We start from the raw sequence: 27006 nt of genomic DNA on the forward strand, positions 1-27006 counted from the left end.
ATTATATGAGAGAATCCCGTTTCCAATGAAGGCCACAAAGAGGTCCAAATATCCACTTGCAGACATTACAAACAGAGTGTTTCCAAACTGCTCTATGAAAAGAAACGTTAAACTCTGTCAGCTGAAGGCACATATCACAAAGCAGGTGCTGAGAATGAGTCTGTCTTCTTTTTATACGTAGATTTTCCTTTTCTACCATTGGCCTCCAATCGCTTGAAGTCTCCAATCGCAATTGGAACGAAAAGAGAGTTTCAAATCTGATCTGTCCAAAGAAAGGTTCAACGCTGTGAGTTGAATCCACATAATACAAAGAAGTTACTGAGAATTCTTCTGTCTAGCATTATATGAAGAAATCCCATTTCCAACGAAGGCCTCAAAGAGGTCCAAATGTCCACTTGCAGACTTTACAAACAGACTGTTTCCGAACTGCTCTATGAAAAGAAAGTTAAACTCTGTGAGCTTAATGCACACATCACTAAGTAGCTTCTGAGAAAGATTCTGTCTGGTTTTTATACGAAGATATTCCCTTTTCTGCCATTGGCCTCAAATCGCTTGAAATTTGCAATTTCAAATTCCACAAAAAGAGAGTTTCAAATCTGCTCTTTACAAAGAAAGGATCAACTGGGTGAGTTGAATACACACAACACAAAGAAGTTACTGAGAATTCTCCTGTCTAGCATTATATGAAAATTTCCATTTCCAACGAAGGCCTCAAAGAGGTCCAAATATCGACTTTCAGACTTTTCAAACAGAGTGTTTCCAATCTGCTCTATGAAAAGAAAGTATAAATTCTGTCTGTTGAAGGCACACATCCCAAAGTAGTTTCTGAGAATGATTCTGCCTAGTTTCCATATGAACACATTTCGTTTACTACGATTGGCCTCAAATCGCTTGAAAACTCCACATGCAACTTCCACAAAGAGAGTGTTTCAAATCTACTGTGTGTAAATGATGGTTCAAATTCGTGAGTTGCATACACACAACACAAAGTAGTTACTGAGAATTCTTCTGTCTAGCATTATATGAAGAAATCCCGTTTGCAACGAAGGCCTGAAAGAGGTCCAAATATCCTCTTGCAGACGTTACAAACAGAGGGTTTCCAAACTGCTCTATGAAAAGAAAGGTTAAACACTGTGAGCTGAATGCACACATCACAAAGTAGTTTCTGAGAATGATTCTGTCTACTTTTTATATGAAGATATTTCCTTTTCTATCATTGGCCTCAAATCGCTTGAAATCTCCAATTGTAAATTCCACAAAAAGAGAGTTTCAAATTTGCTCTCTCCAGAGAAAGTTCAACTTTGTGATTTGAATACACAGAACACAAAGAAGTTACTAAGAATTCTTCTATCTAGCATTATATGAAGAAATCCCTTTTCCAAAGAAGGCCTCAAAGAGGTCCAAATATCCACTTGCAGACTTTACAAACAGAGTGTTTCCAAACTGCCCTATGAAAAGAAAGGTTAAACTCTGTGAGCTGAATGCACAAATCACAAAGTAGTTTCTCAGAGTGATTCTGTCTAGTTTATACGAAGATATTGCCTTTCTACCATTGGCCTCAAATCCCTTGAAATCTCCACATGCAAATTCCACAAAAAGAGAGTTTCAAATCTGCTCTTTCCAAAGAAAGTTTCAAATCCGTGAGTTGAATACACACAACACAAAGAAGTTACTGAGAATTCTTCTGTCTAGCAGTATATGAAGTAATCCCGTTTCCAACGAAGGCCTCAAAGAGTTCCAAATATCCACTTGCAGAATTTACAAACAGAGTGTTTCCAAACTGCTTTATGAAAAGAAACGTTAAACTCTATGAGCTGTACGCACTCATAACAAAATAGTTTCTCAGAATGATTCTGTCTAGTTTTTACACGAAGGTATTTCCTTTTCAACCATTGGCCTCAAATCGCTTGAAATCTCCAATTGCAAATTCCACAAAAAGAGAATTTCATATCTGCTGCTTCTAAAGGAAGGTTCAACTCTGTGAGCTAAATACACACAACACACAGAAGTTACTGAGAATTCTTCTGTCTAGCCGAATATGAGGAAATCCCGTTTCCAACGAAGGCCTCAAAGAGGTCCAAATATCCACTTGCAGACGTTACAAACAGAGGGTTTCCAAACTGCTCTATGAAAAGAGAGGTTAAACACTGTGAGCTGAATGTGCACATCACAAAGTAGTTTCTGACAATGATTCTGTCTAGTTTTTATATGAAGATAATTCCTTTTCTACCTTTGGCCTCAAATCGCTTGAAATCTCAAATTGCAAACTCCACAAAAAGAGGGTTTCAAATATGCTGTTTCCAGGGAAGGGTTCAAATCTGTGATTTGAATACACAGAACGCAAAGAAGTTACTGAGAATGCTTCTGTCTATCATTATATGAAGAAATTCCGTTTCCAACGAAGGCCTCCAAGAGGTCCAAATATCCAATTGCAGACTTTACGAACAGAGTGTTTCCAAACTGCTCTATGAAAAGAAACGTTAAATTCTGTGGACTGAACACACACATCACAATGTAGTTTCTGAGAATGATTCTGTATAGTTTTTATACGAATATATTTCCTGTTCTACTATTGGCCTCAAATAACTTGAAATCTCCAATTGCAATTTCAACAAAAAGAGAGTTTCAAATCTTCTCTGTCCAAAGAAAGGTTCAACTCTGTGAGCTGAATACACACAACACAAGAAGTTAGTGAGAATTCTTCTGTCTATCATTATATGAAGAAATCCCTTTTCCAACGAAGGCCTCAAAGAGGTCCAATATCCAATTGCAGACATTACAAACAGAGTGTTTCGAAAGTGCTCTATGAAAAGAAACGCTAAACTCTGTCAGTTGAATTCACACATCACAAAGTTGTTTCGGAGAATGATTCTGTCTAGTTTTTATACGAAGGTATTTCCTTTTCTAACATTGTCCTCAAATCGCTTGAAATCTCTAATTGCAATTTCAACAAAAAGAGAGTTTCAAATCTGCTCTTTCCAAAGAAAGTTTCAACTCTGTGAGTTGAATACTCACAACACAAAGAAGTTACTGAGAATTCTTCTGTCTAGCATTATATGAAGAAATCCCGTTTCCATCGAAGGCCTCAAAGAGGTCCAAATATCCACTTGCAGACTTTACAAACAGAGTGTTTCCAAACTGCCCTATGAAAAGAAAGGTTAAACTCAGTGAGCTGAACGCACACATCAAAAAGTAATTTCTGAGAATTATTCTGTCTAGTTTTTATATGAAGATATTCCCTTTTCTGCCATTGGCCTCAAATCCCTTGAAATCTCCACATGCAAATTCCACAAAACAGTGTTTCAAATCTACTCTGTCTTTCGTGTGGTTCAACTCTGTGAATACAATACACACAACACAAAGAAGTTACTGAGAATTCTTCTGTCTTGCATTATATGAAGAATTCCCGTTTCCAACGAAGGCCTCAAAGAGGTACAAATATCCAATTGCAGACGTTACAAACAGAGTGTTTCCAAACTGCTCTATGAAAAGAAACGTTAAACTCAGTCAGTTGAAGGCACACATCACAAAGTAGTTTCTGAGAATGATTCTCTCTTGTCTTATACGAAGATATTTCCTTTTCTACCATTGGCCTCAAATCTGTTGACGTCTCCACATGCAAATTACACAAAAAGAGTGTTTCAAATCTACTCTGTCAAAAGGATGGTTCAACTCTGTGACTGGAAGACACACAACACAATGGAGTTACTGAGAATTCTTCTGTCTAGCATTATATGAAGAAATCCCGTTTACAAAGAAGGCCGCAAAGAAGTCCAAATGTCAAATTGCAGATTTTACAAAGAGAGTGTTTCCAAACTGCTCTATGAAAAGGAAGGTTAAAATCTGTGAGCTGAACGCACACATCACAAACCAATTTCTGAGAATGATTCTGTCTAGTTTTTCTATGTAGATATTTCCTATTCTACCATTGGCCTCAAATCGCTTGAAATCTCCAATTGCAAATTTCAAAAAAGACAGTTTTAAGTCTATGCTGTCCAAAGAAATGTTGAACTCAGTGAGTTGAATACGCACAACACAAAGAAGTTACTGAGACTTCTTCTGTCTAGCATTATATGAAGAAATCCTGTTTCCAACGAAGGCCTGAAAGTGGCCCAAATATCCACTTGCGGACTTTACAAACAGAGTGTTTCCAAACTGCTCTATGAAAAGAAACGCTAAACTCTGTCCGTTGAAGGCACACAACACAAAGTAGTTTCTGAGAATGATTCTGTCTAGTTTTTATACGAAGATATTTCCTTTTCTATCATTGGCCTCAAATCGTTTGAAATCTCCACATGCAAATTCCACAAAAAGAGTTTTTCAAATCTACTCTGTCGAAAGGATGGTTCAACTCTGTGAGTTAAATACACACAAGACAAAGAAGTTACTGAGAATTCTTCTGTCTAGCATTATATGAAGAAATCCCGTTTCCAATGAAAGCCTCAATGAAGTCCAAATATCCACTTGCAGATTTTACAAACAGAGTGTTTCCGAACTGCTCTATGAAAAGAAAGGTTAAGCTCTGTGAGCTGAATACACACATCACAAAGCAGTTACTGAGAATGACTCTGTCTAGTTTTTATACGAAGATATTTCCATTTCTACCATTGGCCTCAAATCGTTTGAAATCTCCAATTGTAAATTCCACAAAGTACAGTTTCAAATCTGCTCTGTCCAAAGAAAGGTTCAACTCTGTGTGGTGAATACACACAACACAAAGAAGTTACTGAGAATTTTTCTGTCTAGCATTATATGAAGAAATCCCGTTTCAAAAAAGGCTTCAAAGAGGTCCAAATATCCACTTGCAGAGTTTACAAACAGAGTGTTTCCAAACGGCTCTATGAAAAGAAACGTTAAACTGTGTCAGTTGAAGGCATACATCACAAAGTAGTTTCTGAGATTGATTTTGTCTTGTTTTTATACGAAGATATTTCCTTTTCTACAATTGGCCTCAAATCGCTTGAAGTTTCCATTTGCAAATTCCGCAAAAAGAGAGTTTCAAATCTGCTCTGTCCAAAGAAAGGTTCAAATCTGTGAGTTGAATACACACAACATAAAGAAGTTACAGAGAATTCTTCTGTATAGCATTATATGAAGAAATCCCGGTTCCAAAGAAGGCGTCACATAGGTCCAACTATCCACTTGCAGACTTTACAGACAGAGTGTTCCCAAACGGCTCTATGAAAAGAAAGGTTAAACCCTGTGAGCTCTATGCACACATCACAAATTAGTTTCAGAGAATAATTCTGTCTAGTTTTTAAACGAAGATATTTCCTTTTCAAGCATTGGCCTCAAATCGCTTGAAATCTCCAATTGCAAATTCAACGAAAGGAGAGTTTCAAATCTGGTGGGTCTAAAGAAAGGTTCAACTCTGTGAGCTGAATACACACAACACAAAGAAGTTACTGAGAATTCTTCTGTCTAGCATTATATGAAGAAATCCCGTTTCCAAAGAAGGCCTGAAAGAGGTAAAAATGTCCACTTGTAGAATTACAAACAGAGTGTTTCCAGACTGCTGTATGAAAAGAAAGGTTAAACTATGTGAGCTGAACTCACACATCACAAAGTAGTTTCTGAGAATGACTCTCTCTGGTTTTTATACGAAGATAATTCCTTTTCTACTATTGGCCTCAAATCCCTTGAAATCTCCAATTGCAAATTCCACAAAAAGAGAGTTTCAAATCTGCACTGTCCAAAGAAAGGTTCAACTCTGAGAATTGAATACACACAACACAAAGAAGTTACTGAGAATTCTTCTGTCTAGCAGTATATGAAGAATTCCCGTTTCCAACGAAGGCTTCAAAGAGGTCAAAATTTCCCCTTGCAGACTTTAGAAACAGAGTGTTTCCAAACTGATCTATGAAAAGAATCGTGAATCTCTGTCAGTTGAAGGCACACATCACAAAGTATTTTCTAAGAAGGATTGTGTCTAGTTTTTATACGAAGATATTTCCTTTTCAACCATTGGCCTCAAATCGCTTGAAATCTCCACATGCAAATTCCACAAAAACACTTTTTCAAATCTACTCTGTTTAAAGGATGGTTCAACTCCGTGAGTTGAATACACACAAACAAAGAACTTACTGAGAATTCTTCTGTCTAGCATTATATGAAGAAATCCCGTTTCCAACGACGGCCTCGAAGAGATGCAAATATCCACTTGCAGACTTTACAGAGTGTTTCCAAACTGCTCTATGAAAAGATACGTAAAATTCTGTCAGTTGAAGGCACACATCACAAAGTAGTTTCTGGGAATGATTCTGTCTAGTTTTTATACGAAGATATTTCCTTTTCTGCCATTTGCCTCAAATCGCTTGAAACCTCCACATGCAAATTCCACAAAAAGAATGTTTCAAATCTACCCTGTCTAAAGGATGGTTCAACTCTCTGAGTTGAATACACGGAACACAAATAAGTTACTGAGAATTTTTCTGTCTAGCATTATATGAAGAATTCCTTTTTCCAACGAAGGCCTCAAAGAGGTCCAAATATCCACTTGCAGACTTTACAAACAGAGTGTTTCCAAACTGCTCTATGAAGAGAAACGTTAAACTCTGTCAGTTGAAGGCAAACATCAGAAAGTACTTTCTGAATATGATTCTGTCTAGTTTTTATACGAAGATATTTCCTTTTCTTCCATTGGCCTGAAATAGCTTGAAATCTCCACATGCAAATTCCACAAATAGAGGGTTTCAAATCTACTCTGTCTAAAGGATGGTTCAACTCTGTGAGTTGAATACACACAACACAAAGAAGTTACTGAGAATTTTTCTGTCTAGCATCATATGAAGAAATCCCGTTTCCAACGAAGGCCTCAAAGAGGTCCAAATATCCACTTACAGACTTCACAAACAGAGTGTTTCCTAACTGCTCTATGAAAAGAAAGGTTAAACTGTGTGAGTTGAATGCACACATCACCAAGTAGTTTCTGAGACTGATTCGGTCTAGTTTTTATACGAAGATATTTGGTTTTCTACCATTGGCCTCAAAGCGCTTGAAATCTCCACTGGCAAATTACACAAAAGCAGTGTTTCAAATCTGCTCTGTCTAAAGGAAGGTTCAACTCTGTGAGTTGAATACACACAACACAAAGAAGCTACTGAGAATTCTTCTGTGTAGCATTATACGAAGAAATCCCGTTTCCAACGAAGGCCTCCAAGAGGTCCAAATATCCACTTGCAGACTTCACAAACAGAGTGTTTCCTAACTGCTCTATGAAAAGAAAGGTTAAACTCGGTGGGTTTAACGCACACATCACAAAGTAGTTTCTGAGAATGATTCCGTCTAATTTTTATACGAAGATATTTCCTTTTCTACCATTCTCCTCAAAGCGCTTGAAATCTCCACATGCAAATTCCACAGAAACAGTGTTTGAAATCTGCTCTGCCTAAAGGAAGGTTGAAATCTGTGAGTTCAATACCCTCAACACAAATAAAATACTGAGAATTCTTCAGTCTAGAATTATACAGAGAAATCCCCTTTGCATTGAAGGCCTCCTTTTGGTCGAATTATCCACTTGCAGACTTCACAGAGTGTTTCCTAACTGCTCTATGAAACGAAATGTTAATCTCTGTGAGATGAATGCACTCATCACAAAGTAATTTCTACGAATGATTCTGTGTCCTTTTCATATGAAGATATTTCCTATTCTATCATTGGCCTCAATGCGCTAGAAATCTCCACCTGCCAATTCCACAAAAACAGTGTTTGAAGTCTGCTCTGTCTAAAGGTAGGTTCAATTCTGTGACCTGAATACACACAACACAAGGAAGTTACTGAGAATTCTTCTGTCTAGCATTATACAAAGAAATCCCGTTTCCAACGAAGGCCTGTAAGATGTCCAAATATCCACTTGCAGACTTCACAAACAGAGTGTTTACTAACTGCTCTATGAAAAGAAAGGTTAAACTCTGTGAGTTGAACACGCACATCACAAAGTAGTTCTGGGAATGATTCTGTCTAGTTTTCATACGAAGATATTTCCTTTTCTACCATTGGCCTCAAAGTCCTTGAAATCTCCACCTGCAAAATCCAGAAAAACAGTGTTTCAAATCTGCTCTGTCTAAAGGAAGGTTCAAACCTGTGAGTTGAATACACGCAACACAAAGAAGTTACTGAGAATTCTTCTGTCTAGCATTATACGAAGAAATCCCGTTTGCAATGAAGGCCTCCCAGATGTCGAGTTATCCACTTGCAGACTTCACAGAGTGTTTCCTACCTGCTCTATGAAAATAAAGGTTAATCTCTGTGAGTTGAACGCACACATCACAAAGTAGTTTCAGAGAATGATTCTGTCTCATTTTTATATGAAGATATTTCCTTTTCTACCATTGGCCTCAGTGCGCTTGAAATCTCCACCTGCAAATTCCACAAAAACAGTGTTTGAAGTCTGCTCTGTCTAAAGGAAGGTTCAACTCTGTGAGTTGAATACACACAACACAAAGAAGTTACTGAGAATTATTCTGTCTAGCATTATTCGAATAAATCCAGTTTGCAAAAAAGCCCTCCAAGAGGTCCAAATATCCACTTGCAGACTTCACAGAGTGTTTCCTAACTGCTCTATGCAAAGGAAGGTTAAACTCTTTGAGTTGAACGCACAAATCAGAAAGTAGTTTCTGAGAATTATTCTGTCTCGTTTTATATGATGATATTTCCTTTTCTACCATTGGCCTCAAAGCGATTGAAATCTCCACCAGCAAATTCCATAAAAACAGTATTTCAAATGTGCTCTGTCTTTAGGAAGGTTCAACTCTGTGAGCTGAATACACACAACACAAGGAAGTTACTGAGAATTCTTCTGTCTAACATTATACGAAGAAATCCCGTTTTCAACGAAGGCCTCCCAGAGGCTGACTTATCCTCTTGGAGACTTCACAGAGTGTTTCCTAACTGCTCTATGAAAAGAAAGGTTATTCTCTTTGAGTTGAATGCACACATCACAAAGTCGTTTCTGAGAATGATTCTGTCTCGTTTTTACATGAAGGTATTTCCTTTTCTACAATTGGCATCAAAGCGCTTGAAATCTGCATCTGCAAATTCCACAAAGACAGTGTTTGAAATCTGCTCTGTCTAAAGGAAGGCTCAAATCTGTGAGTTGAATACACACAACACAAAGAAGTTACTGAGAATTCTTCTGTCCAACATTATAAGAAGAAATCCCGTTTGCAACGAAGGTCTCCAAGTGGTCCAAATATCCACCTTCAGACTTCACAAACAGAGTGTTTCCTAACTGCTCTATGAAAAGAAACGTTAAACTCTGTGAGTTGAACGCACACATCACAAAGTAGTTTCTGAGAATGATTCTGTCTCGTTTTGAAATGAAGATATTTCCTTTTCTACTATTGGCCTCAATGCGCTTGAAATCTCCATCTGCACATTCCACAAAAACAGTGTTTCGAATCTGCTTTGTCTACAGGATGGTTCCACTCTGTGAGCTGAATACACACAATACAAAGAAGTTACTGAGAAATCTTCTATCTAGCATTATACGAAGAAATCCTGTTTCCAACGAATGCCTGTAAGAGGTCCAAATATCCACTTGTAGAGTTCACAAAGAGAGGGTTTCCTAACTGCTCTATGAAAAGAAAGGTTAAACTGTGAGTTAAACGCACACATCACAACGTAGTTTCTGAGAATGATTCTGTCTTGTTTTTATACGAAGATATTTCCTTTTCTACCATTGGCCTCAAAGCGCTTGAAATCTACACCTGCAAATTGCACAACAACAGTGTTTCAAATCTGCTCTGTCTAAAGGAAGGTTCAACTCTGTGAGCTGAATACACAGAACCCAAAGAGTTTACTGAGAATTCTTCTGTCTAGCATTATAAGAAGAAATCCCGTTTCCAATGAAGGCGTGTATGAGGTCCAAATATCCACTTGTAGACTTCACACACTGAGTGTTTCCTAACTGCTCTATAAAAAGAAAGGTTAAACTCTGTGAGTTGAATGCACACATCACAAAGTAGTTTCTGAGAATGATTCTGTCTAGTTTTTATACGAAGATATTTCCTTTTCCACCATTTGCCTCAAAGCGATTGAAATTTCCACCTGCAAATTCCACAAAAACAGTGTTTCAAATCTGCTCTGTCTAAAGGAATGTTCAACTCTGTGAGTTGAATACACACAACACAAAGAAGTTACTGAGAATTCTTCTGTCTAGCATTATATGAAGGAATCCCATTTCCAACGAAGGCAGCAAAGAGGTCCAAATATCCACTTGCAGACTTCACAAACAGAGAGTTTCCTTACTGCTCTATGAAAAGAAATGTTAATCTCCGTGAGTTGAACGCACACATCACAAAGTAGTTTCTGTGAATGATTCTGTCTAGTTTTTATGCGAATATATTTCCTTTTCTACCACTGGCCTCAAAGCGCTTGAAATCTCCACCTGCAAATTCCAGAAAAACAGTGTTTCGAATCTGCTCTGTCTAAAGGAAGGTTCAACTCTGAGAGCTGAATACACACAACACAATGAAGTTACTGAGAATTCTTCTGTCTAGCATTATACGAAGAAATCCCGTTTCCAACGAAGGCTTCCAAGAGGTCCAAATATCCACTTGCAGACATCATAAAGAGAGTGTTCCTTAACTGCTCTATGAAAAGAAAGGTTAAACTCTGTGAGTTGAACGCGCACATCACAAAGCAGTTTCTGAGAATGATTCTGTCAATTTTTTGTAGGAAGATATTTCCTTTTCAACCTTTGGCCTCAAAGCGCTTGAAATCTCCACCTGCAAATTCCACAAAAACAGTGTTTCAAATCTGCTCTGTCTAAAGGAAGGTTCAACTCTGTGTGGTGAATACACACAACACAAAAAGTTACTGAGAATTCTTCTGTCTGGCATTTTACGAAGAAATCCCGTTTCCAACGAAGGCCTGTAAGAGGTCCAAATATCCACTTGTAGACATCCCAAACAGAGTGTTTCCTAAGTGCTCTATGAAAAGAAGGTATGAACTCTGTGAGTTGAAGGCACACAACACAAAGTAGTTTCTGAGAAAACTTCTGTCTAGGTTTTATGAGATAATCCCATTTCCAACGAAATTCTCAAAGCTATCCAAATATCCACTTGCAGATTCTACAAAAAGCGTGTTTCAAAACTGCTCAATCATAAGAAAGGTTCAACTGAGTTACTTGAGTACACAGATCAAAAACTAGTTTCAGAGAATTCTTCTGGCTAGTCATTATGTGAAGATATTTCCGTTTTCAGCATTGGCATCAAAGTGCACCAAATGTCCAGTTGCAGAAACTACAAAAAGAGTGTTTCAAACCTGCTGTATGAAATGGAATGTTCAACCATGTGACTTCAATGCAAACATCACTAAGTGTTTTCTGAGAATGCTTCTGTCTAGATTTTATATGAAGATATTCCCGTATACAAAGTAATCGTTAAAGCTATCCAAGTATCCATTTGCAGATTCTACAAAAAGAGTGTTTCAGAACAGCTATAACAAAAGAAAGGTTCAACTCTGTTAGTTGAGTACACACAACACAAACTAGTTTCTGAGAATTCTTCTGTCTAGTTTTTAGGGGAAGATATTTCCACTATCACCGTAGGCCTCAAAGGGCTCCATATGTCCGCTTCCAGATACCACAAAAAGAGTGTTTCAAACCATCTCTATGAAATGCAAGGTTCAACTCTGTGACATGAAAGAAAACATCCCTAAGAAGTTTCTGAGAAAGCATCTGTCTAGATTTTATAAGATAATCCCATTTCCAACGATATCCTCAAAGCTATCCAAACTTCCACTTGCAGATTCTACAAAAAGAATGTTGCAAAACTGCTCAATCAAAAGAAAGGTTCAACTGTGTTAGTTGAGTATACACATCACAAACTAGTTTCTAAGAATTCTTCTGACTAGTTATAATGGGAAGATATTTCCTTTTTCACTGTAGGCCTCAAAGCGTTCCAAATGTCTAGTTGCAGAAACTACAACAAGAGTGTTTCAAACCTGCTGTATGAAATGGAATGTTTAACACTGTGATTTCAATGCAAACATCATTAATACGTTTCTGAGAATACTTCCATGTAAATTTTATGTGAAGCTATTCCGGTTTCCAACGAAATCGTGAAAGCTATCCAAATATGCACTTGCAGGTTCTACAAAAAGAGTGTTTCAAAACAGCTCTATCAAAACAAAGGCTCAACTCTGTTTCTTGACTACACACATCACAAACTAGTTTCTGAGAATTCTTCTGTCTAATTTTTATGAGAAGATATTTCCATTTTCACCGTAGGCCTCTAAGTGCTCCAAATGTCCACATCCAGATACCACAGAAAGAGTGTTTGAAACCATCTCTACGAAATGGAAGGTTCAACTCTGTGACTTGAACGAAAGTATCACTAAGAAGTTTCTGAGAATGCTGCTGTATAGCTGTTGTAATATAATCCCGTTTCCAACGAAATTCTCAAAGCCATCCAAATATCCACTTGCAGATTCTACAAAAAGAGTGTTTCAAAACTGCTCAATCAAAAGAAAGGTTCAAGTGTGTTAGTTGAGTACACACATCACAAACTGGTTTCTGAGAATTCTTCTGGGTAGTTATTATGGGAAGATATTTCCTCTTACATCGGAGGTCTCAAAGTGCTCCAAATGTCCAGTTGCAGTAACTACAAAAAGTGTGTTTCAAACCTGCTGTATGAAATGCAATGTTCAACCATGTGACGTCAATGCAAATATCACTAAGAGGTTTCTGAGAATGCTTCTTTCTAGATTTTATATGAAGATATTCCCGTTTCCAACGAAGTCGTTAAAGCTATCCAAATATCCACTTGCAGATTCTACAAAAAGAGTGTTGCAAAACAGCTCTATCAAAAGAAAGGTTCAACTCTGCTAGTTGAGTACACACATCACAAACAAGTTTCTGAGAATTCTTCTGTGTAGTTTTTAGGGGAAGATATTTCCATTGTCACCATAGGCCTCAAAGTGCTCCAAATGTCCACTTTCCGGTAACACAGAAAGAGTGTTTCAAACCTGCTCTATGAAATGGAATGTTCAACTATGCGACTTTAATGCAAACATCACTAGGAAATTTCTGAGAATCCTTCTGTGTAGGTTTTATTTGAAGCTATTCCCATTTCCAACGAAATCGTGAAATCTATCGAAATATGCAGTTGCAGATTCTACAAAAAGAGTGTTTCAAAACAGCTCTATCAAAATAAGGGCTCAAATCTGTTAGTTTAGTACACACATCACAAACGAGTTTCTTAGAATTCTTCTGTCTAATTTTTATGGGAAGATATTTCCATTTCCACCGTAGGCCTCAAAGCGCTCCAAATGTCCACATCCAGAAACAACAGAAAGAGTGTTTCAAACCAACTCTATGAAATGGAAGGTTCAACTCTGTGACTTGAAAGAAAACATCACTAAGAAGTTTCTGAGAATGCTTCTGCCTAGATTTTATAAGATAATCCATTTTCGAACGAAATCCTCAAAGCTATCCAAACGTCCGTTTGCAGATTCTACAAAAAGAGTGTTTCAAAACTGCTCAATCAAAAGAAAGGTTCAACTGTGTTAGTTCAGTATACACATCACAAACAAGTTTCTGAGAATTACTCTGACTAGTTATTATGGGAAGATATTTTCTTTTTCATCATAGGCCTCAAAGGGTTCCAAATGTCCAGTTGCAGAAACTACAAAAAGAGTGTTTCAAACCTGCTGTATGAAATGCAATGTTCAAAACTGTGACTTCAATGCAAACGTCACTAAGAGGTTTCTGAGAATGCTTCTGTCTAGATTTTATGTGAAGATCTTCCTGTTTCCAAAGAAATCGTTAAAGCTATCCAAATATCCACTTGAAGATTCTACAAAAAGAGTGTTGCAAAACAGCTCTATCAAAAGAAAGGTTCAACTCTGTTAGTTGAGTACACACATCACAAACTAGTTTCTGAGAATTCTTCTGTGTATTTTTTAGGGGAAGACATTTCCATTTTCACCATAGGCCTCAAAATGCTCCAAATGTCCATTTCCAGAACAACACAAAGAGTGTTTCAAACCTGCTCTATTAAATGGAATGTTCAACTCTGTGACTTGAATGCAAACCTCACTAGGAAGTTTCTGAGAATCCTTCTGTGTAGAATTTATGTGAAGCTATTCCTGTTTCCAACGAAACCGTGAAAGCTATCCAAATACGCACTTGCAGGTACTACAAAAAGAGTGTTTCAATAGAGCTCTAACAAAAGGAAGGCTGAACTCCATTAGTTGAGTACACACATCCCAAACTAGTTTCTGAGAATTCTTCTGTCTAGTTTTTATGGGAAGATATTTCCATTTGCACCGTAGGCCTCAAAGCGCACCAAATGTACACATCCAGATACCACAGAAAGAGTGTTTCAAACCATCTCTATGAAATGGAAGGCTCAAGTCTGTGACTTGAATGAAAACATCACTAAGAAGTTTCTGAGAATGCTTCTGTCTAGAATTTGTAAGATAATGGCGTTTACAAGGAAATCCTCAAATCTATCCAAATATCCACTTGCAGATACTACAAAAAGAGTGTTTCAAAACTGCTCAATCAAAAGAAAGGTCCAACTGTGTTAGTTGAGTATACACATCACAAACTACTTTCTGAGAATTCTTCTGGCTGGTTATTGTGGGAAGATATTTCCTTTTTCACCATAGGCCTCAAAGGGCTCCAAATGTCCAGTGGCAGAAACTACACAAAGAGTGTTTCAAACCTGCTGTATGAAATGCAATGTTCAACACTGTGACTTCAATGCAAACATCACTAAGAGGTTTCTGAGAATGCTTCTGTCTAGATTTTATGTGAAGATATTCCCGTTTCCAACGAAATCGTTAAAGCTATCCAAATATCCACATGCAGAATCTACAAAAAGTGTGTTTCAAAACCGCTCTATCAAAAGAAAGGTTCAACTCTGTTAGTTGAGTACACACATCACAAACTAGTTTCTGAGAATTCTTCTGTGTAGTTTTTAGGGGAAGATATTTCCATTTTTACCGTAGGCCACAAAGCAATCCAAATGTCCACTTCCAGATACCACAGAAAGACTGTTTCAAACCAGCTCTATGAAATGGAATGTTCAACTCTTTGACTTGAATGCAAACATCACTAGGAAGTTTCTGAGAATCACTCTGTGTAGATTTTATGTGAAGCTATTCCCGTTTCCAAGGAAATCGTGAAAGCTATTCAAATATGCAGTTGCAGATTCTACAAAAAGAGTGTTTCAAAACAGCTCTGTCAAAAGAAAGGCTCAACTCTGTTAGTTGAGTACACACATCACAAACTAGTTTCTGAGAATTCTTCTGTCTAATTTTTATGAGAAGATATTTCCATTTTCACCGTTGGCCTCAATGCGCTCCAAATGTCCACATCCAGATACCAGAGAAAGAGTGTTTCAAACCATCTCTATGAAATGGAAGGTTGAAGTCTGTGACTTGAATGAAAACATCACTAAGAAGTTTCTCAAAATGCTTCTGTCTAGATTTTATAAGATAATCCCATTTCCAACGACATCCTGAAAGCTATCCAATCCACTTGCGGATTCTACAAAAAGAATGTTTCAAAACTGCTCAATCAAAAGAAAGGTTCAACTGTGTTAGTTGAGTATACACATCACAAACTTGTTTCTGAGGATTATCCTGACTAGTTATTATGGGAAGATATTTCCTTTTTCACCATAGGCCTCAAAGCACTCCAAATGTCCAGTTGCACAAACTACAAAAAGAGTGTTTCAAACCTGCTTTATGAAATGCAATGTTTAACACTGTGACTTCAATGCAAACATCACTAAGAGGTTTCTGAGAATGCTTCTGTCTAGATTTTCCATGAAGATATTCCCGTTTCCAAAGGAATTGTAAAGCTATCCAAATATCCACTTGCAGATTCTACAAAAAGACTGTTTCAAAACATCTCTATCAAAGGAAAGGTTCACCTGCGTTAGTTGAGTACACACATCACAAACTAGTTTCTGAGAATTCTTCAGTGTAATTTTTAGGGGAAGATATTTTCATTTTCACCACAGGCCTCAAAGCGCTCCAAATGTCCACTGCCAGATACCACACAAAGTGCGTTTGAAACCATCTCTATGAAATGGTAGGATCAACTCTGTGACTTGAATGAAAACATCACTAAGAAGTTGCTGAGAATGCTTCTGTCTAGATTTTATAAGATAATCCCGTTTCCAACGAAATCCTCAAAGCCATCCAAACATCCATTTGCAGATTCTACAAAAAGAGTGTTTCAAAACAGCTCTATCAAAAGAAAGGTTCAACTCTGTTAGTTGAGTACACACATCACAAACTAGTTTCTGAGAATTTTTCTGTGTAGTTTTTAAGGGATGATATTTCCATTTTCACCATAGGCCTCAAAGCGCTCCAAATGTCTACTTCCAGATACCACAGAAAGATTGTTTCAAACCTGCTCTATAAAATGAAATGTTCAACTTTGTGGCTTGAATGCAAACATCACTAGGAAGTTTCTGAGAATCCTTCTGTGTAGATTTTATGTGAAGATATTCCCGTTTCCAACGAAATCATGAAAGCGATCCAAATATGCACTTGCAGGTTCTACAAAAAGAGTGCTTCAAAAGAGCTCCATAAAAAGGAAGGCTCAAATCTGTTTGTTGAGTACACACATCACAAACTAGTTTCTGAGAATTCTTCTTTCTAGTTTTTATGGGGAGATATTTCCATTTTCACTGTAGGCCTCAAATCTCTCCAAATGTCCATATCCAGATATCACAGAAAGTGTGTTTCAAACCATCTCTATGAAATGGGTGGTTCAGCTATGTGACTTGAATGAAAACATCACTAAGAAGGTTCTGAGAATTCTTCTGTCTAGATTTTATAAGATAATACCGTTTCCAACGAAATCCTCAAATCTATCCAAACAACCACTTGCAGATTCTTCAAAAAGAATGTTTCAGAACTGCTCAATCAAAAGAAAGGTTCAATGGTGTTAGTTGAGTACACACATCACAAACTAGTTTCTGAGAATTCTTCTGGCTAATTATTATGGGAAGATATTGCCTTTTTCACCATAGGCCTCAAAGCACACCAAATGTCCAGTTGCAGAAACTACAAAAAGAGTTTTTGAAACCTGCTGTGTGAAATGCGATGTTCAACACTGTGACTTCAATGCAAACATCACTAAGAGGTTTCTGAGAATGCTTCTGTCTAGATTTTATGTGAAGATATTCCCGTTTCCAACGAAATTGTTAAAGATATCCAAATATCAACTTGCAGATTCTACTAAAAGAGTGTTTCAAAAACACTCTATCAAAAGAAATGTTCAACTCTGTTAGTTGAGTACACACATCACAAACTAGTTTCTGAGAATTCTTCTGTGTAATTTTTAGGGGAAGATATTTCCATTTTACCGTAGGCCACAAAGCAATCCAAATGTCCACTTCCAGATACCACAGAAAGACTGTTTCAAACCAGTTCTATGAAATGGAATGTTCAACTCTGTGACTTGAATGCAAACATCACTAGGAAGTTTCTGAGAATCCATCTGTGTAGATTTTATGTGAAGCTATTCCCGTTTCCAAGGAAATCGTGAAAGCTATCCAAATATGCACTTGCAGGTTCTACAAAAAGAGTGTTTCAAAAGAGCTCTATCAAAAGACAGGCTCAACTCTGTTAGTTGAGTACACACATCACAAACTAGTTTCTGAGAATTCTTCTGTCTGGTTTTTATGGGGAGATATTTCCATTTTCACTGTAGGCCTCAAAGCGCTCCAAATGTCCAATTCCAGACACCACAGAAAGTGTGTTTCAAACCATCTCTATGAAATGGAAGTTTCAACTCTGTGACTTGAATGAAAACATCACTAAGAAGGTTCTGAGAATTCTTCTGTCTAGATTTTATAAGATAATACCGATTCCAATGAAATCCTGAAAACTATCCAAACATCCACTTGCAGATTCTACAAAAAGAGTGTTTCAAAACTGCTGAACCAAAAGAAAGTTTCAACTGTGTTAGTTGATTATACACATCACAAACTAGTTTCTGAGAATTCTTCTGACTACTTACTATGGGAAGATATTTCCTTTTTCATCATAGGCCTCAAAGCGCTCCAAATGTCCAGTTGCAGAAACTACAAAAAGAGTTTTTCAAACCTGCTGTATGAAATGGAATGTTCAAACCTGTGACTTCAATGCAAACATCACTAAGAAGTTTCTTAGAATGCTTCTGTCTAGATTTCCTATGAAGATATTCCCGTTTCCAAAGAAATCATTAAAGGTATCCAAATATCCACTTGCAGATCCTACAAAAAGGGTGTTTCAAAACATCTCTATCAAAAGAAAGGTTCACCTTTTTTAGTTGAGAACACACATCACAAACTAGTTCCGGAGAATTGTTCTGTGTAGTTTTAGGGGAAGATATTTCCATTTTCACCATAGGCCTCAAAGCGCTGCAAATGTCCACTTCCAGATACCACAGAAGGAGTGTTTCAAACCATCTCTATGAAATGGAATGTTCAACTCTGTGACTTGAATGCAAACATCTTTAGGAAGTTTCTGAGAATCCTTCTGTGTAGATTTTATGTGAAGGTATTACCGCTTCCAGCGAAATCGTGAAAGCTACTCAAATATGCACTTGCAGGTTCTACAAAAAGAGGGTTTCAGGAGAGCTCTATCAAAAGAAAGCCTCAACTCTGTTAGTTGAGTACCCACATCACAAACTAGTTTCTGAGAATTCTTCTGTCTCGTTTTTATGGTAAGATATATCCATTTTCACGGCAGGCCTCAAAGCGCTCCAAATGTCCACATCCAGATACCACAAAAAGAGTGTTTCAAACCATCTCTATGAAATGGTAGGTTCAACTCTGTGACTTGAATGAAAACATCACTAAGAAGTTTGTGAGAATGCTTCTGTCTAGATTTTATAAGATAATCCCGTTTCCAACGAAATCCTCAAAGCTATCCAAACATGCACTAGCAGAATCTACAAAAAGGGTGTCTCAAAACTGCTCAATCAAAAGAAAGGTTCAACTGTGTTAGTTTAGTATACACATCACAAACTAGTTTCTGAGGATCCTTCTGTCTAGTTTTTATGTGAATATATTTCCTTTTTCACCACAGGCCTCAAAGCGCAACAACTGTCCAGTTGCAGAAAGTTCAAAAAGAGTGTTTCAAACCTACTGTATGAAATGCAATGTTCAACAGTGTGACTTCAATGCAAACATCACTAAGAGGTTTCTGAGAATGATTCTGTCTAGATTTTGCATGAAGATATTCCCGTTTCCAACACAATCGTTAAAGCTATCCAAATATCCACTTGCAGATTCTACAAAAAGATTGTTTCAAAACAGCTCGATCAAAAGAAATGTTCAACTCTGTTAGTTGAATACCCACATCACAAACTAATTTCTGAGAATTCTTCTGTGTAGTTTTTAGGGGATGATATTTCCATTTTCACTGAAGGCCTCAAAGAGTTCCAAATATCCACTTCCAGATACCACAGAAAGATTGTTTCAAACCTGCTCTATGAAATGGAATGTTCAACTTTGTGACTTGAATGCAAACATCACTAGGACGTTTCTGAGAATACTTCTGTGAAGATTTTATGTGAAGGTATTCCCGCTTCCAACGAAAACGTGAAAGTGATCCAAATATGCACTTGCAGGTTCTACAAAAAGAGTGTTTCAAAAGAGCTGTATCAAAAGGAAGGCTGAACTCTGTTACTTGAGTACACACATCCCAAACTAGTTTCTGAGAAGTCTTCTGTCTCGTTTTTATGGGAAGATATTTCCATTTTCACCATAGGCCACAAAGTGCTCCAAATGTCCACATCCAGATACCACAGAAAGAGTGTTTCAAACCATCTCTATGAAATGGAAGTTTCAACTCTGCGACTTGAATGAAAACATCACTAAGAAGTTTCTGAGAATGCTTCTGTCTAGAATTTGTAAGATAATCCTGTTTACAACGAAATCAAAAAGGTATCGAAACATCCACTTACAGATTCTACAAAAAGAATGTTGCAAAACTGCTCAATCAAAAGAAAGGTTCAAATGTGTTATTTGAGTACACACATCACAAACTAGTTTCTGAGGATTTTTCTGGCTAGGTACTATGGGAAGATATTTCCTTTTTCACCATAGGCCTCACAGCGCTCCAAATGTCCAGTTGCAGAAACTACAAAAAGTTTGTTTCAAACCTCCTGTATGAAATGCAATGTTCAACAGTGTGACTTCAATGCAGACATCACTAAGAGGATTCTGAGAATGCTTCTGTCTAGATTTTATATGAAGATATTCCCGTTTCCAACAATATCGTTAAAGCTATCCAAATATCCACTTGCAGATTCTACAAAAAGAGTGTTTCAAAACATCTCTATCAAAAGAAAGGTTCACCTCTTTTAGTTGAGTACACACATCACAAACTGGTTTCTGAGAATTGTTCTGTGTAGTTTTTAGGGGAAGATATTTCCATTTTCACCATAGGCCTCAAAGCGCTCCAAATGTCCACTTCCAGATACCACAGAAGGAGTGTTTCAAACCATCTCTATGAAATGGAATGTTCAACTCTGTGACTTGAATGCAAACATCACTAGGAAGTTTCTGAGAATCTTTCTGTGTACATTTTATGTGAAGCTATTCCCGTTTCCAATGAAATCGTGAAAGCTATCCAAGTATGCACTTGCAGGTTCTACAGAAAGAGTGTTGAAGGAGAGCTCTATCAAAAGAAAGGCTCAACTCTGTTAGTTGAGTACACACAACACAAACTAGTTTCTGAGAATTCTTCTGTCTAGTTTTTATGGGAAGATATTTCTATTTTCACCGTAGGCCTCCAAGCGCTCCAAATGTCCACATACAGATACCACAGAAACAGTGTTTCAAACCATCTCTATGAAATGGTAGGTTCAACTCTGTGACTTGAATGAAAACATCACTAAGAAGTTTCTGAGAATGCTTGTGTCTAGATTTTATACGATAATCCCATTTCCAACGAAATCCTCAAAGCTATCCAAACATCCATTTGCAGATCCTACAAAAAGAGTGTTTCAAACCTGCTGAATGAAAAGAAAGGTTCAACTGTGTTAGTTGAGTACAGACATCTCAAACTAGTTTCTGAGGATTCTTCTGTCTAGTTATTATGGGAAGATATTTCCTTTTTCACCATAGGCCTCAAAGCGCTCCAAATGTCCAGTTGCAGAAACTTCAAAAAGAGTGTTTCAAACCTGCTGTTTGAAATGCAATGTTCAACACTGTGACTTCAATGCAAACATCACTAAGAGGTTTCTGAGAATGATTCTGTCTAGATTTTATATGAAGATATTCCCGTTTCCAACACAATCGTTAAAGCTATCCAAATATCCACTTGCAGATTCTACAAAAAGAGTGTTTCAAAACAGCTCGATCAAAAGAAAGGTTCAACTCTGTTAGTTGAGTACACACATCACAAACTAGTTTCTGAGAATTCTTCTGTGTAGTTTTTAGGGGAAGATATTTCCATTTTCACCATAGGCCTCAAGCGTTCAAACGTCCACTTCCAGATACCACAGAAAGATTGTTTCAGACCCGCTCTATGAAATGGATTGTTCAACTTTGTGACTTGAATGCAAACATCACTAGGATGTTTCTGAGAATCCTTCTGTGTAGATTTTATGTGAAGGTATTCCCGTTTCCAACGAAAACGTGAAAGCGATCCAAATATGCACTTGCAGGTTCTGCAAAAAGAGTGTTTCAATAGAGCTCTATCAAAAGGAAGGCTCAACTCTGTTAGTTGAGTACACACATCCCAAACTACTTTCTGAGAATTCTTCTGTCTAGTTTTTATAGGAAGATATTTCCATTTTCACCGTAGGCCTCAAAGCACTCCAAATGTCCACATCCAGATACCACAGAAAGAGTGTGTCAAACCATCTCTATGAAATGGAAGGTTCAACTCAGTGACTTGAATGAAAACATCACTAAGAAGCTTCTGAGAAGGCTTCTGTGTAGAATTTAAAAGATAATCCCGTTTACGACGAAATCCTCAAAGCTATCCAAATATTCCCTTGCAGATTCTACAAAAAGTGTTTTTCAAAACTGCTCAATCAAAAGAAAGGTTTAATGGTGTTTGTTGAGTACATGCATCACAAACTAATTTCTGAGAATTCTTCTGGCTAGTTCTTATGGAAGATATTTCCTTTTTCACCATAGGCCTCAAAGCGCTCCAAATGTCCCATTGCAGAAACTACAAAAAGATTGTTTCAAACCTACTGTATGAAATGTAATGTTCAACACTGTGACTTCAATGCAAACATCACTAAGGGGATTCTGAGAATGCTTCTGTCTAGATTTTATATGAAGGTATTCCCGTTCCCAACGAAATCGTTAAAGCTATCCAAATATCCACTTGCAGATTTTACAAAAAGAGTGTTTCAAAACAGCTCTATCAAAAGAAACGTTCAACCCTGTTAGTAGAGTACACACATCACAAACTAGTTTCTGAGAATTCTTCTGTGTAGTTTTTAGGGGAAGATATTTCCATTTTCACCATAGGCCTCAAAGAGCTCCAAATGTCCATTTCCAGATAACAAAGAAAGAGTGTTTCAAACCTGCTCTATGAAATGCAATGTTCAACTCTGTGACTTGAATGCAAACAGCCCTAGGAAGTTTCTGAGAGCCCTTCTGTGTAGATTTTATGTGAAGCTATTCCAGTTTCCTAGGAAATCGTGAAAGCTATCCAAATATGCACTTGCAGGTTCTACAAAAAGAGTGTTTCAAAAGAGCTCTATCAAAAGACAGGCTCAACTCTGTTAGTTGAGTACACACATCACAAACTAGTTTCTGAGAATTCTTTTGTCTAGTTTTAATGGCAATATATATCCATTTTCACCGTAGGCCTCAAACCGCTCCAAATGTCCATATCCAGATACCACAGAAAGAGTGTTTCAAACCATCTCTATGAAATGGAAGGTTCAACTCTGTGACTTGAATGAAAACATCACTAAGAAGGTTCTGAGAATGCTTCTGTCTAGATTTTATAAGATAATCCCATTTCCAACGAAATCCTCGAAGCTATCCAAACATCCACCTGCAGATTCTACAAAAAGAATGTTTCAAAACTGCTCAATCAAAAGAAAGGTTCAACTGTGTTAGTTGAGTATACACCTCACAAACTAATTTCTGAGAATTCTTCTGACTAGTTATTATGGGAAGATATTTCCTTTTTCACCATAGGCCTCAAAGCGCTCCAAATTTCCAGTTTCAGAAACTACAAAAAGACTGTTTCAAACCTGTTCTTTGTAATGGAATATTGAACTCTGTGACTTCAATGCAAACATCACTAAGAGGTTTCTGAGAATCCTTCTGTCTAGATTTTATATGAAGATATTCCCGTTTCCAAAAAAATCGTTAAAGCTATCCAAATATCCACTTGCAGATTCTACAAAAAGGGTGTTTCAAACTTCTCTATCAAAAGAAAGGTTCACCTCTTTTAGTTGAGTACACACATCACAAACTAGTTTCTGAGAATTGTTCTGTGTAGTTTTTAGGGGAAGATATTTCCATTTTCACCATAGGCCTCAAAGCGCTCCAAATGTCCACTTCCAGGTACCACAAAGGGAGTGTTGCAAACCATCTCTATGAAAAGGAATGTTCAACTCTGTGACTTGAATGCAAACATCGCTAGGAAGTCTCTGAGAATCCTTCTGTGTAGATTTTATGTGAAGCTATTCCCGTTTCCTACGAAATCGTGAAAGCTATCCAAATATGCACTTGCAGGTTCTACAGAAAGAGTGTTGAAGGAGAGCTCTATCAAAAGAAAGGCTCAACTCTGTTAGTTGAGTATCCACATCACAAACTAGTTTCTGAGAATTCTTCTGTCTCGTTTTTATGGCAAGATATATCCATTTTCACCGTAGGCCTCAAAGCGCTCCAAATGTCCACATCCAGATACCACAGAAACAGTGTTTCAAACCATCTCTATGAAATGGTAGGTTCAACTCTGTGACTTGAATGAAAACATCACTAAGAAGTTTCTGAGAATGCTTCTGTCTAGATTTTATAAGATAATCCCGTTTCCAACGAATTCCTCGAAGCTATCCAAACATCCATTTGCAGATCCTACAAAAAGAGTGTTTCAAAACTGCTGTATCAAAAGAAATTTTCAACTGTGTTAATTGAGTATAGACATCACAAACTAGCTTCTGAGGATTCTTCTGTCTAGTTATTATGGGAAGATATTTCCTTTTTCACCATTGGCCTCAAAGCGCTCCAAATGTCCAGTTGCAGAAACTTCAAAAAGAGTGTTTCAAACCTGCTGTTTGAAATGCAATGTTCAACACTGTGACTTCAATGCAAACATCACTAAGAGGTTTCTGAGAATGATTCTGTCTAGATTTTATATGAAGATATTCCCGTTTCCAACAAAATCGTTAAAGCTATCCAAATATCCACTTGCAGATTCTACAAAAAGAGTGTTTCAAAACAGCTCGTCAAAGGAAAGGCTCAACTCTGTTAGTTGAGTACACACATCACAAACTAGTTTCTGAGAATTCTTCCGTGTAGGTTTCAGGGGATGATATTTCCATTTTCACCATAGGCCTCAAAGCATTCCAAATGTCCACTTCCAGATACCACAGAAAGATTGTTTCAGACCTGCTCTATGAAATGGATTGTTCAACTTTGTGACTTGAATGAAATCATCACTAGGATGTTTCTGAGAATCCTTCTGTGTAGATTTTATGTGAAGGTATTACCGTTTCCAACGAAAACGTGAAAGCGATACAAATATGCACTTGCAGGTTCTTCAAAAAGAGTGTTTCAATAGAGCTCTATGAAAAGGAAGGCTCAACTCTGTTAGTTGGGTACACACATCCCAAACTAGTTTCTGAGAATTCTTCTGTCTAGTTTTTATGGGAAGATATTTCCATTTTCACCGTAGGCCTCAAAGCACTCCAAATGTCCACATCCAGATACCACAGAAACAGTGTTTCAAACCATCTCTATGAAATGGTAGGTTCAACTGTGTCATTTGAGTGTGTCTAGACACACTCAACTAACACAGTTGAACTTTTCTTTTGATTGAGCCGTTTTGAAACACTCTTTTTGTAGAATCTGCAAGTGGATATTTGGATAGCTTAAACGATTTCGTTGGAAACGGGAATATCATCATATAAAATCTAGACAAAAGCATTCGCAGAAACCACTTAGCGATGTTTGCTTTGAAGTCACAATGTTCAACATTCCATTTCATACAGCAGGTTTGAACCACTTTTTTTGTAGTTTCTGCAACTGGATATTTGGAGGGCTTTGATGCCTATGCTGAAAAAGGAAATATCTTCCCATAATAACTAGCCAGAAGAATTCTCAGAAACTAGTTTGTGATGTGTGTACTCAACTAACACATTGGAACCTTTCTTTTGATTGAGCAGTTATCAAACACTCTTTTTGGAGAATCTGCAAGTGGATATTTGGATAGCTTTGAGGATTTCGTTGGAAAAGGGATTATCTTATAAAGTCTAGACAGAAGAATTCTCAGAAACTTCTTAGTGATGTTTTCATTCAACTCCCAGAGTTGAACCTTCTATTTCATTGAGATGGTTGGAAACACTCTTTCTGTTTTATCTGGATGTGGGGATTTGGAGCGCCTTGATGCTTACAGTGAAAATGGAAACATCTTCCCATAAAAACTAGACAGAAGAATTCCCAGAAACTAGTTTGTGATGTGTGTGCTCAACTAACAGGTTTGATCCTTTCTTTTGATAGAGCTCTTTTTAAACACTCTTTTTGTAGAACCTACAAGTGCATATTTGGATAGCTTTCACGATTTCGTTTGAAAGGGGAATAGCTTCACATAAATTCTACACAGAAGGATTCCCAGAAACTTCCTAGTGATGTTTGCAATCATGTCATGGAGTTGAACATTGCATTTCATAGAGCAGGTTTGAAACACGCTTTCTGTGGTATCTGGAAGTGGACGTTTGGAGCGCTTTGTCGCCTATGGTGAAAATGGAAATATCTTCCCCTAAAAACTACACAGAAGAATTCTCAGAAACTTGCTTGTGATGTGTGTACTCAATTAACAGAGGTGAACCTTTGTTTTGATAGAGCTGTTTTGAAACACTCTTTTTGCAGAATCTTCAAGTGGTTATTTGGATAGCTTTGAGGATTTCGTTGGAAATGGGATTATCATACAAAATCTAGACAGAAGCATTCTCAGAAACTTATTTGTGATGTTTTCATTCAACTCACAGAGTTGAACCTTCCATTTCATAGAGATGGTTTGAAACACTCTCTCTGTGGTATATGGATGTGGACATTTGGAGCGCTTTGAGGCCTACGGTGAAAATGGAAATATCTTCCCATAAAAACTAGACAGAAGAATTCTGAGAAACTACTTTGAGGTGTGTGTACTCAACTAATGGAGTTGAGCCTTTCTTTTGATAGGGCTGTTTTGAAACACTCTTTTTTTGGAACCTGCAAGTGCATATTTGGATAGCTTTCACGATTTCGTTGGAAACGGGAATAGCTTCACATAAAATCTACACAGAAGAATTCTCAGAAACTTCCTAATGATGTTTACATTCAAGTCACAGAGTTGCACATTCCACTTCATAGGGCACGTTTGAAAAACTCTTTCTGTGGTATCTAGAAGTGGACATTTGGAGCGCTTTGAGGCCTATGATGAAAATGGAAATATCTTCCCCTAAAAACTAAAAAGAAGAATTCTCAGAAAGCAGTTTGTGATGTGTGTACTCAACTAACAGAGTTGAACCTTTCTTTTGATAGAGCTGTTTTGAAATAGCCTTTGTAGAATCTGCAAGTGGATATTTGGATAATTTTAACGATTTTGTTGGAAACGGGAATACCTTCATGTAAGATCAAGACAAAAGCATTGTCAGAAACCTCTTAGTGATGTTTGCATTGAAGTCACACTGTTGAACATTGCATTTCATACAGCAGGTTTGAAACACTCCTTTTATAGTTTCTGCAACTGGACATTTGCTGTGCTTTGAGGCCTATGGTGAAAAAGGAAATATCTTCCCATAATAACTAGCCAGAAGAATTCTGAGAAACTAATTTGTGATGTGTGTACTCCACTAACACAGTTGAA

This window comes from Pan paniscus, chromosome 23, assembly GCF_029289425.2.
Source record: "Pan paniscus chromosome 23, NHGRI_mPanPan1-v2.0_pri, whole genome shotgun sequence".
Classification (NCBI taxonomy): Eukaryota; Metazoa; Chordata; class Mammalia; order Primates; family Hominidae; genus Pan; species Pan paniscus.